The sequence below is a fragment of the Tachysurus fulvidraco genome, chromosome 18 (genome assembly GCF_022655615.1).
Source record: "Tachysurus fulvidraco isolate hzauxx_2018 chromosome 18, HZAU_PFXX_2.0, whole genome shotgun sequence".
Classification (NCBI taxonomy): Eukaryota; Metazoa; Chordata; class Actinopteri; order Siluriformes; family Bagridae; genus Tachysurus; species Tachysurus fulvidraco.
Genome location: NC_062535.1, coordinates 14,436,373 through 14,447,631, shown reverse-complemented (window position 1 = coordinate 14,447,631; position 11,259 = coordinate 14,436,373).

Sequence of the window (11,259 nt, the reverse complement as noted above, 5' to 3'; positions counted from 1 at the left end):
TGACTGTTTTTATATGCTGTAGCACCACAATATTCCTTCACTGGACCTAAGAAGCTCAAACTTGTTCCAGCATGACAAAAGGTGTACAAAATGAGCACATGGTTTGTCAAGGTGTGGAAGAACTTTTGAGTGCTATGAACTTAACCCCACTGAACACCTTTGGGATTATCTGGAACGCTGAGAGTGAGTCAAGCTTTCTCACGTGACATCAGTGCCGGACTTCACTGATAACTGGAGATTATTATAAAAGCAGCCGTTCAACAACACGGTCGCATACTTTTGGATATAGAATAGAATAGACAGGTCATGAAAGCTTTTATTATCACCACATATACATTACAGCACAGTGCAATTCTTTTCTTCACATACCCCAACTGAGGAGGTTGGGGTCAGAGTGCAGGGGCAGCTATGATACAGCGCCCTTGGAGAAGAGAGGGTTGAGGGCCTTGCTCAAGGGCCCAGCAGTGGCAGCTTGGCTGTGCTGAGGCTTTAACCTTGATCCTGCCCCATATATAGTTTACATTTAACTGCACGACCACATGCACGTTAAATGGTAAAAGGTACAAAATATAGGTCACTGATGTTGCCACCCCGGTACCAAGAAATAGTTAGTTTGGTGCCTTAAATTCTAAAATAGTAGTATTTGAGAAAAGAACCTTGTTATTATGGAGCTCTCAAAATTGACATATTCTTCGATATATATTTTGCTTTGATTTCACATTGAATCTCTGTTTATGTAAAATTGGCATACTTTATTGAATACCTGTTTTACACAGTTACACAGACAATAACCTAGATTACACAGTTGCAGTCAAAAATTGCACATCATATATCGCCATGAGATAATATCAGTGATTTTACAAGCTTAATGTGATGTGCTGACAGGTGGCCGAATTAATGTCATAAGCCACCAAGGCAGCTTATGACAAAGTTCTGGCACTGTCAGATTTTTTTCAGAGAATATCCTCGACTACGGAAGCATCTAGAAGCCACTAAATGGACGGTGGTATAGGATTACCCAAAACTCACAGGGAAGTAAATACACTATTAGCCATTGTGAAACCAATATGAAATGCAATATGCTTTTCACCAGAAAAATATCTTTATTACCTCAAGCTTGTTTTAAAGAAATGATTGATCGGTTACAAACAGGATGTCATCAGTTTTAAAGCGACAGATCTATCATAAGATAATCTTCATTGTATAGCCTGACATGAATACCATCTTAATAGATCAGTGTAATTGTACAATCATACATGGGATGTGGAATAGTCTAGCTAGCTCGCTAGCTATCCAGATAGGAGATTATTTCATTAAAGACATATAAATCATAGTTATAACAATAAGAATGGTACTTCTGCCAAAAGTGCCAAGAGTACAGCCATATTTGAGGGTTGCGGAGTCTTGTAGTAAGTCCTCTTCAGTTTTGGCCAGTCATATAGTCTGCGTCCATATATAGCCTGAAACGTGGCTTCATTAAAGTGGAGTACTGGCACATAAATTTGTTAGAGTTTGTTTGCTGTCATTCCACTGTCATATATGGGTCAGTTGGAAGTGTAGGCTAACACTCATTTGATAAGTGGGACACACCACCATGGTATAAGGGGTTGAAATAATTAGGAACTTTCTACTAGAAGATCAACTTAACATTAATGAGACCACATCTCAGGCAAAATGTAGCCCAGTTGGACCTCTTAGAGAGAGAAGGAAAATGCTACACAGACAGTAGATATGTTAGATTCAGTTATTTTAGGTTATTTTCTGTTATTTTGGTTCAGATTCCAAACATTGTGTAAACATGAAATATGGCTGCTCCAGTTCAGAAACTTCTGGTGTCAAAATGTATTTGGCATTAAAAAAAATTGTCCAACTGCTTAAACTCAAACATATTTGTCCCAGAAAACAGTAATGAAACCATAAGTTCTTGACTTGACTTAACCGTGAGAGCATATCTTCTTGAGATGTTGTTGTTATTGGAAAGCCCGGTTGCTACTAAACTTCAGAGATTCCATACTGTTGCATTTTGCATGTATCTTTTCGATGGTAGGAGAAAACGGTTAGCATTCTTAAAGAGACCAAAACTATCTTAGTTAACTCATATCAACTCCAAACCCACTACCGTATAAATGTCACTACTAAAAAAATATCTCATCCGTAATTATCCCAAAGTGGTCTCTTTCCGGGGGGGCACGGTGGCTTAGTGGTTAGCATGTTTGCCTCACACCTCCCATGTTGGGGGATCGATTCCCGCCTCCTCCTGGTGTGTGTGGAGTTTGCATGTTCTCCCCGTGCCTCGGGGGTTTCCTCCGGGTACTCCGGTTTCCTCCCCCGGTCCAAAGACATGCCTGGTAGGTTGACTAGCATCTCTGGAAAATTGTCCGTAGTGTGTGAGTGTGTGAGTGAATGAGAGTGTGTGTGTGTGCCCTGCGATGGGTTGGTACTCCGTCCAGGGTGTATCCTGCCTCGATGCCCGATGACGCCTGAGACCCCCGTGACCCGAGAAGTTTGGATAAGCGGTAAAAAATGAATGAATGAATGAATGAATGAATGGTCTCTTCCCACTGACAGACAATTTATCATATGCTAATTAATTGTCAAAGTATATTTCATTATGAAGTAAATCTAAATAAAAAGTCAAAGGACCTTTATTCTTTCTTATTACAGCATGTATATTCTGATATCATTTATAAAACATCATACTTTATATCATTTATGTTGAAACATAACATTATTGGGATTTTAAAGACGTGTATAAGGCATAGAAATTTAGACAGCTTCTCTAAAGAGTGAATTTTAGCACAGTGCCTGGACCCATTAGGCCATTCTACAAAAACCTTTGGAGCTTCAGTCCTGCTGTGTGTGTGATTCATTATAGTGAGAACTTAAGCAGTGTGTTAGTTATATAACTGATGAAAGCATGTCACAAAAAACAAACCCGATTGTCCTTCAGATACTGGTTCTGCAGTCGGCTAGATAAAATTTTTAGCCCAGGCACCGCCTTGCTATAAACACTTCATAAGTCATAGAGACTAGAATATAAGATCAGATATGATTTGCATTGCAAAACAGAAGTGTGTGTGTGTGTGTGTGTGTGTGTGTGTGTGTGTGTGTGTGTGTGTGTGTGTGTGTGTGTGTGTGTGTGTGTGTGTGTGTTACGATAAGGTTTTTATAGCGTGTTTTCCAGAGGACTGACCTGTTTGAAATTCGAGGTGGCAAAATATACTGAGGGAGACTGAAGTGATGATGTAGAACAAGTGAAGATGACAAGAAAGAAAAATGTCCATGTCTGCGAGTGTGAGGGAGAATAATAAACAATTGAACATGTTCGCTTCCACAGGAAGAGAGAAACGGAGACCGAGGTGGTGGCAGTGTCCTGGCAACCGTGTGAAGCTCTTACGCAGGCAGTTACTTTTCTTCCCCACAGTCAATCTTCCCCTGAGCAGAAGATTCATCACCCAAGGAGCTTTATCCAATACACAGGAATATTATTCTGTCTCTTTTTCGCCTTACTTTTCCAGTGCCAAGGATATGCACTCCTCTTATTTCTTATGGCTTTTCACACATTCACTTTAAATCTCTCAGGTTGTGTGCACATATGTATTAGGTGCTGTAATTCAAAACCGCTGTATTAACACCCACAAATAAAGAGGATCCATGTTTATGGACTATTCTTATGTTAGTTTGTATATAAGAGGTTGTCCCAAAAGTCTCCTTACATAGAGAGTATTAATATTTTTTTTGCAGAATGTAGCCCTTAGGAGTGCCTTTGACAAGAGAACGTATTGAAATCTAACAGGAAACATGGCAAACACATCACACAAGATACTGGGAGCCAATATCATTTGTGACAATTCTGTATATGTTTGGAAATACACTCTGACGTACAGTATATATCTACATTGATCGGATTTGCATGTCTGTATATATATCCAGAAGGTTGTGAGTTCAAATACTAGGACCGCCAGAGAGATAAACTTCCGAGCATGTCCATTATCCCTGAACTGCTCAGGTATGTGCTTGGTGTAAATGCTAAAAAAAAGAAGTCTGGAATTGACTGCCATCCAGATACCCAGACAACCAAAAACATCCCACAGATACATTTCTCCTAAGCTGTAATACCTCCCAATAATGGACAATGTATATCTTTTCAGCTCTATCATTATAATACAGCTGCCAGAATTGCAGCACAACGTGCACATAACACCTATTATTATCCACAATCAAGTGCAATTTCTCGCAATACCCTGAGCTTGCTGTATTCTATACATATTGTGAAATATGCTAAGGTTGTAATTATAATACCGTCAAATCCGTACATAAAGTACATATTTTATTTCGTACACTGCAATCAAGTGGATATTCAACTTCTTATTATTTCTTAGTCAGCTCTTTCTTATTTTCGTTGGTTACACAATTCTGTGTCTATGTAATCCAAGAACATAAATTCTTCCTAAATTATATTTGACTTGAAAATGATTCTGTTTCTAAAAGATTTTACCTCAGTACTGTCTGTCCTGTCTTAGTAATAAAATGACTACATGGCTTGTTTATTATAAAGGTGAGGATAAAAAGAAAATGTTTAAATATGAATGGATAAAGAAGTATGCGTTTATTGGGTTTGTGTCAAATTCAAAACAGGGGTCTCATCTGTTCAGAGTCCATGGCTCTAGCGAAACAAAACATAACCTCTTCACGTTGTCATATTTATTGCCACTGTGTAATTATTAAGGGATCGAGGATTAAAATCTAGGTGCTGTCACAATCCAGTCATGCTGGTTGACTTTGGTATTCAAGAAATTTGATGTAACCGAACGTGTATTTGTTGGTGTAAAGTATGAAGTTTAATAAAACAGGAAACACAATAATATATTGAAAGCAGCAATAGATATGTTCACAACTAGATCTTCATGACTTGAGATCCGGATCCACTCAGGCATTAGCCCACTCACAGGCTTCTAGCTTTTACCAAGATAAGCTATGCTTCATTTCACTAATGAGACTCTCAATATACACCACTGCTAAAATCCTCCCACTTTGTGAAGTATTGCCACTGTTTCACTCATCGCACATTTCCGATTTTTTCTCAGTTTGCTTTTGTGGTTTTGATCTTTATCTAGTTCACTCGACTTGACTGTTTCCTGCTCAGGAGGTTGGTTCATATATTAATCCACGCAAATAAACAACTTAAGTAGTATTTACTTCTACGCCTGTTGATGCAAACACCATGTGAAAGGTTATTCAAAAGATTATTTTTGAACATCTACGAACTAGAACAAATCGCTGCGAGAGTGCAATATCCTAGAAAATGCAATTCAGTAATGCATTGTGTTTTGGGTGGGTTTTTTTATGTGCTTTTAAGATAAGGGGACAAAAAAACAAGACAACAATTTCATTTTTCTGAAGGAAAACGCAAATGCAGACATTCGAGCACCACATTAATGAGAACTTGATGTGTGGCGGTGGTGGTGGTGGTGCTGGTGGTGGTAGGAAAACAAAGGCAGCCTGTTTCAAATTCCGCTTGTTCGCATCTCATGTATATTGCAATCGTTTCACCTGTGGCGGGTTTTTTTTTTTGTTGTTGTTGTTGTTATTGCAAAGATGAGTTTGTGAAATAACACCTTGAAGCCTTGCACATAGCTTTGTGTTTGATCAACTCACAGAGGATCTGTGTCTTTTAATAAAGAAGAATAAAGGTATATATCTTATTCCTTTTGTCATTCTTCACAATGGTGTTCACAAAGAGAGAGAGAGAGAGAGAGAGAGAGAGAGAGAGAGAGAGAGAGAGAGGACACAGCGAGCACTGCATATATAGGACACAACCCCCAGAGCTCCTATTTTGTCCATGTTCGTACACCTCTCAGAGTCAATGACCCCACTTTACAAGCCAAACCTCACTTGACATTCCCTAACTAGCTTCCCGCCCCCCCTATTTCAATCCATTTGGTTGTCCACCTGTTTTGCAGCTCTCTCTCTCACACTCAACACGGTGCAGGTCTAAATAACTCTAATGTCATGTGGTGTCTATCTCGGCTCATCAGGCTTCTAATACCCTGTGCTCTAGCTGTATGGGAAAGAGCGATAAGGAAAACAGAGAACGAAGCATCCACACAATGCAACAAACATGCACTCCCATGTGCTTTGAAATAGGTCTCGGGTTTTAGCTCTTCAACCACAACCGGGAAATGTGGGTAGATCGAAAAATCTGATTAAACTGCTATTATGCCATTAATCCGGTGATTAAAATTAACATGGATGGAAGAGCTTGAATGATTAAACCCCATACAAACAGGGATAAAGGATTAACAAAAAAAGATATAAGAGGATATAAAGATCATTTTCACAAAGAGCTTATTTTGTGCATGAACAAGTACTGTTTTGCGTCAGTTTGCATCTGTACAGATATACTGTACATGGTGGCTGTACTGTAGGATTCAATAAGTGTAGGTAAAATGTCTGTGTTGGAAATAAGAGATGTCTGTGCATTGATTCCAGCGAGGATATCAATAGGGTTAGAAATGGTCGTTTTAGCTTCACAAAGGAGATATTGACCCAAGCACAAACACGGTGAGATCACAATGTTGTGTGTGTGTGTTTTTTTAACAATACTTACCTTTGTAGAAGGAATGTAATAATGCTCTACAATTCAATTCTGTAATATTTCTGTTTGACCTGGTAGTTAACTGATGAATTGAATTGGGTTTAATTAAGTGGAAAAATCACTAAACCATGCTAACATGTGGTTGTACCTGGCCACTAGGGAAATAAAGCTTACCTTAGCTTGTCTTTCGATCTAAAGAGTGCTTGGGGAAATCGTATAAGGAAATAAATCATTTTCTGCCTGAAACATGTTTATATTTTGTTGTGTTCAGCAATTCTGCTGTTAATCTTATTTGGTACCGTTAAATCCACCTCCTTGCAGAACCAGAACAGCTCTGGCTCATCGAGGCATGGACTCCACAAGCCTTCTGAAGGTGTTATATGAAATCTTGACATCAAGAGATGATCCTAGACGTTTTCATCCTGTAAGTTGTGAGGTGGGATTCTCCTTGGAACGGACTTGTTTGTCCAGCACATCCCACAGATCCTCGATCTGATTTGGGGGCCAAACCAACAACTTCTTGTCATATGCCTCAAACCATTTCTGAAATTGTTTTGCAGTGTAGCTAGGTTCGTTATCCGTTTAGGTAGGCGGTACATGTCACATGACATTTTGGGTAGTTTGAGCCAAAAGAATGTAAATCATTTTCCTTTTGGGGTTCGAGTTGGGGTTTGCTTTTCTCTACCTGTCCATGTCATGAATATGAAACTTGAATGTTTTCTTCATGCCTCAATGGTTTTCAATGGGTTCTCAGGTTTCCTGCCCCAGCCCAAAGACATGCTTTGTAGGCTGATTGGCATCTCTAAATTGCCTGTACTGTATGATTAGGTGTGTGAGTGTGTATGATTATACCCTGAGATAGACTGGCATCCTGTTCAGGATGTACCCTGTCTTCTGCTCCGAGTCTCCTGGGATAGGCTCCAAGTTCCATGTGACCCAGTAGGAAAAGCAGTGTAGAGAATGAATGGATGGATGGATGGATGGCTGGATAATACCTAACCAATGTATCTAGACAAGACATGATTGGGGTCTTATATTTGCTTTAATTATGTACCGGAGTTATGATGCTAATCTTGCTAAGTAGTAAGGTTAGATTACAACTTCATGACTACAGTAAATCATCTTATCCTGAGCGTAAAAGAAATAATTTCACTGAGTAATACAATTTGTACACATAAAATGAGCAGAATTGTGTCTCGAGTGTCTCAGAATGGCATACTGAATAAAAATAATGAAGCTTCAAAATGGAGCTACGACTGCGTTCTGCCCTGTGAGATCCCTTTTTGTCCGTTGTGTCATACAGTTTTAGAAACCACAAAATCAATATGTTTAATATTGAGAGTGGATGATGGATTAAATGTGATGCCAGTCTGCTAGCTACAAACTTCCCTTCCTTGTTAGCATCATTTGTCTGAAGCAAACTTTCCAGCCCAGGATTATTTTAGCTGATCTTATAAATTTGAGGTAATCGCATAAAATTACTTTTGGGCAAAACTATTCCTTTCAAGCACCAGATAGAGAAAACTAGCTAATGCTAGGAAATGAAGTGGCAATACTAATGATGGAAGTAAAGATAATGAAATGAAACGGAATGAGTCACCTGCTCATTTAGACACAGCATAAAAAGTAGAACATGACTCTCTTTCAGTTGCACTGAAGCGGTGTATTTGGTTGGCTTGCAGTTATTTGTTTTGGTACAACAAACACATTCATTATATAATCAGACGTTTGACCCTGCTGCTGCACTTGATGCAAAACAGCAGAAATTAATTACCTCTTTTCATGAAAAGAGAAACACTAGTGGGTTTATTGTGTCATTCAAGTGTGGTGTTTTTTTTTTGCCCTTGGTAAGTGGCATTACAACCACTTACAAGCTGTTTCCAGCGAACAGCACTGTACAACACTAAGTTTATAATGAGATATTGTTAAAGAGTTGCGTTCATTTCAGACAAAGGTGTCATACCTGTGACCTCAAACAATTGGAGTCACAAAGCAGCCGTCAAGGTGCTGATGGAAATAAACACGACTCCATAATCCAGAGCTTACTGTCCCTGACCTGTGTCTGCTATTAAGCATGACTAATGATGAGTTTAAGTCTCAGACCCAAGCTTGTGCAAGCAAATAAGGATGGAAATGATGTATAAATGAGAACGCTATGCTATTCAGTCCTAGCACATGTGTTTGGAGCAAGACCAGACAATAATGCCATCGAAGTGGTCATGGGGCTTCAGTGGCCCCATGACATCATTCGTGCTCTCATCTCTTAATCATGAAGGACTTTCATTGCCTCTTCCTGGCGTGCAGGTCTCTAGCTTTCTCTCATCTCTCCCTTTTGCCTTTCAGCATAATTGGAGAGTGCTGCTTCTCTTGTCTGTGAGGCATATAGTGGCAGGAAGGAAGCAAAAATGCCAAACATTAGTATCCGTGAAAGCAGGGCATACTAACAACCCTGTCCTTGAGAGTTAGTATGGATGTTTTTACTCACCTTTTTTCAAAATACTGATTAAAATATATTTCCTACCCAGTCAACATCCTTCCTCCAGTGCTTCACATCACTTCTGCTTACAGTTACACCTTAATCACACTGCGGCAGCCTCCGTTTCTCTTCTCAGGGGACTTGGACTGCTCTGAAAACCCTTTGGCTGTATGATCCGCTAATGTTAACACATTTCATCGCTACATCCGTTGCTGCTTCTTGCATGTTTCTATTCCATTAAGGCTATTCTGACCCGAACAAAATGCAACGATGTTGTGATTATTACTAATTTACATTTATATATAAATGCTGTACACTTCTACAACTAATTTGAGTAATTTTCCCTTTTCTCACACGCACACGCTCTTTTTAGCTCATTACATCATGGATACATACAATGCTCCTAGTTAATCAATGTGTAACCTGAAATGAAGGAAAATTATTTAAAAGATTTACAGACGTTCCAGAAATGCTGATTTGTCCCCGTGTGTGATTTGTTATGCATAAACACACAAAATGTCCTGCTGTGTACACAACCTACAACCTAGCTGATTTGCATTTGCAGATGCCCATAAAACCCCATAAATGATGTCGGCTGTTTGCTGAACACCAAAAAACTTAATACTGAAGGACTTTTGGTTCAAGGGTTAGTTCCAGGTTCTAGCATATTTAACCCATGCTCATGCTTACATCCACATGAAGTATTGTCTCTCTGTAGCATAACAATGTGTTTCATTGCATTTATTTTCCTGTGTGTGTCAACCTTGTTTTCTGTTTTAATCCCTATGTGTTCACTTGTCTTGCGTTTCTTTGGATTTGTTCGCTCCGCTGATGGCTTTAACTCATTCATTCATTCATTCATTTTCTACCTCTTATCCGACCTTCTCGGGTCACGGGGAGCCTGTGCCTATCTCAGGCGTCATTGGGCATCGAGGCAGGATACACCCTGGATGGAGTGCCAACCCATCACAGGGTACACACAGACTCTCATTCACTCACACACACACACTCACACACTACGGACAATTTTCCAGAGATGCCAATCAACCTACCATGCATGTCTTTGGACTGAGGGAGGAAACCGGAGTACCCGGAGGAAACCCCCGAGGCACGGGGAGAACATGTAAACCCCACACACACAAGGCGGAGGCGGGAATCGAACCCCCAACCCTGGAGGTGTGAGGCAAATGTGCTAACTGTGCCCCCATGTCTTTAACTGTGTTTCTGAATTTTGCCTGTTTGCTATGACCATTGTTTTGGATTTGTCTGCCTTCTCTGTATTAAACACTGTGTTGGGATCCCACGTCTATATCCATCTTCAAATTAAATGATGATATCAAACCCATTTCTGCTCTCTGAGATGCTCCAGGTTCTTGTAAATAAGCAGCTTAAATTTGGGTTAATCTTAGGTGTTTATCTACAACCACTAAAATTTTGTGTAAGGTTATCAACAGAGGGAAAAACACACATCTCACTCTGAAAGCCAACAAACTCCTGATTCATTTTATATCACACAAATATCATTCATTTGTTTGTACTGACTGAAAATGTCCCATAATTCGATTTCCTTTCTATCAGGGAACGGACTGAAAGGATGACTAAAATGACTGGGTATCATTAAATTTGTATGTGTAATTGAAACACGTAAGGGATTTAAAACATAATCTGCATATAATAGTGAAGTAATCCTGGCAAACAATATACTTTTATGCTCATCAGTTGAGATAGTCTTCTTATGCATAAATTTACACGCATTCGGGACACAAACAGCATACGAAAAATCTTTGTCCATCATTACAGGGATTTTCATTAATACTGAATTACTTGTGTGAAAGATCAATTCCGATTAAATCCTGACATTTTATATCCTGCTTGATTAATAATAAATATAAAAGGCTTGGTGTAAAAACTTGAATGGAACATTTATTCTAAAAAATTAGGTGGTTCATTGATTTTTTTTTTTTTTGTTTGTTTTATGTTTTTTATACAAAGATGAGAGTTTTGTAGCATGATGGGTTTGTGATACATGTTTCCTCTAATTTATTTCGAAATGGTCAATTTGTGCCAAGATCTTTTTTTTAAATGGGTTATTGACGTGTGAGAATATAGCCGTAGCTAACGACTCCATCGTTGATCTTCATTCTTTAGTATCGTCACTGTAGGTGTTGGCTGACTTTCTTTCCAC